This window comes from Cebus imitator, unplaced genomic scaffold, assembly GCF_001604975.1.
Source record: "Cebus imitator isolate Cc_AM_T3 unplaced genomic scaffold, Cebus_imitator-1.0 Scaffold234, whole genome shotgun sequence".
NCBI lineage: Eukaryota > Metazoa > Chordata > Mammalia > Primates > Cebidae > Cebus > Cebus imitator.
In genome coordinates this window covers 456105-458284 of record NW_016107549.1, presented here as the reverse complement: position 1 = coordinate 458284, position 2180 = coordinate 456105, and the positions used below count along the sequence as shown (strand labels likewise).

Sequence of the window (2180 nt, the reverse complement as noted above, 5' to 3'; positions counted from 1 at the left end):
GGGGTTTCACCGTGTTGACCAGGATGGTCTGGATCTCTTGACCTCGTGATCCACCCGCCTCGGCCTCCCAAAAATCTGCTTTTTCAACTTCTCTGTTTTTTTTCTCATCTTTTGAGGGAGAATTTACCATCAGAGTGGAGACCTGTTACAAGCATACAGTGGACACTGGATTTTAAACACACTTTGGAACAGAGAAAGAGAAAATGTTTCCAAAATCTTGGAGGACTGGAAAAAAACAAAAGGAATGTAAAATGTCTCATTAATGATATTTGCACATTGATATTATATGAAAATGGTAATACTATAGCTGTACTGGCTTAATTAAAACATATCATGCTGGGCGCGGTGGCACACGCCTATAATCCCAGCACTTTGGGAGGCTGAGGTGAGTGGATCACCTGAGGTCAGGAGTTCAAGACTAGCCTGGCCAACATGGTGAAACCCTTTCTCATTTTTTTTTTTTTTTGAGATGGAGTCTCACCCTGTCCCTCAGGCTGGAGTGCAATGGCACGATCTAGGCTCACAGCAACCTTTGCCTCCTGGGTTCCAGCAATGCTCCTGCTTCAGCCTCCCAAGTAGCTGGGGTTACAGATGCCCGCCAGCACATCCAGATAATTTTGTTTTTCTGTTAATTTTTGTATTTTCAGTAGAGATGGGGTTTCACCATGTTGGTCAGGCTGGTCTTGAACTCCTGACCTCAGGTGATCCACCGACCTCAGCCTCCCAAACTGCTGGGATTACAGGCACGAGCCACCTCGCCTGGTGGTGAAACCCTTTCTCTATTAAAAATACAAACATTAGCTGGGCGTGGTGGTGCATGCCTGCAGTTCTAGTTACTTGGGAGGCTGAGGCAGAAGAATCACTTGAACCTGGGAGGTGGAGTTTGCAGTGAGCCAAGATGGCACCATTGCACTCCAGCCTGGGCAACAAGAGCAAAACTCCATCTCAAAAAAAAAAAAAACCAACCAACCAAACATATCATTAGGCCAGGTGCAGTGGCTTACACCTGTAATCCCAGCACTATGGGAGGCTAAAGTGGGTGAGTCACCTGAGGTCAGGAGTTTGAGACCAGCCTGACCAACATGGCAAAACCGCATCTCTACTAAAAATACAAAAATTAGCCAGGCATGCTAGTGGACACCTGTAATTCCAGCTACTTGGGAGGCTGAGGCAGGAGAATCGCATGAACCAGGGAGGTGGAGGTTGCAGTGAGATGAGATCACAACATTGCACTCCAGCCTGGGCAACAAGAGTGAGACACTATCAAAAAAAAACAAAACAACCCAAAACATATCATCAAAATGAACTTCATGAATGTCACTAGTTTCTTTCACTTTCTTTTTTAATTACAGGTGTTTTTTTTTTCTTACAAGATGGGGTGTGGCTATTTTGTCTAGGCTGGGTTCAAACGACCCTCCCACCTCAGCCTCTCTAGTAAGTAGCTGGGACTCCAGGCGTGCGCCACCATGCTTGGCTCTTTTTACTGTTTTTGATGGAGCAAACCGTAAATGTAAAATCACTTCTGTGGCTTGGGTTACATTTCTATTGGTTACATTGCTGCTTTATAGCAATGCCTGGTATTAAGTTAGGTCACAAAAATATTTGCAGGAAGAAAGTCCACATAAACACTGCTTCCCCCAAGAATGCTCTTGGCCTCCTCCCTTTGGGCTGGTGTCTGACCCTGTGTCAGAGTGCCTGGCTTAGAATCCATGGCTGGCCTGGAGAGGGAGCCTTGGGAAAGCAGAACAGGGCCCTTCTGACCCCTGGAGATGGCATGTTATGGGGATTCAGGGAATAGTGGGTGAGCCTGGCATGGTGGCTCATGCCTATAATCCCTGCACTTTGGGAGGCTGAGGTAGGAGGATCACTTGAGGCCAGGAGTTCGAGACCAGCCTGGGCAATATAGCAAGACCCCGTGAGGCATGGTAGTATGCGCTTGTAGTCCCAGCTACTCAGGAGGACTGCTTGAGCTCAGGAGTTCCAGGCTACAGTAAGCTATGATTGCATCACTGCACTCGTGCTTGGGCCAACAGAATGGAACCCTGTCCCCTCCCCCCAAAAAAAAGCAAGTGGCCAGGCGCAGTGGCTGATGCCTGTAATACCAACACTTTGGGGGACTGAGGCAAGTGGATCACCTGAGGTCAGGAGTTCAAGACCATCCTGGCCAACATGGTGAAACC

General features: G+C 47.8%; 1 protein-coding gene across 2 annotated transcripts in view; it reads right to left on the bottom strand.

Annotated features, from left to right (window-relative positions):
- The window catches only part of PRKACA (protein kinase cAMP-activated catalytic subunit alpha), a 28608-nt gene that overhangs the window by 14942 nt on the left and 11486 nt on the right, over positions 1–2180 (bottom strand). The gene's annotated exons all lie outside the window — the stretch shown is intronic.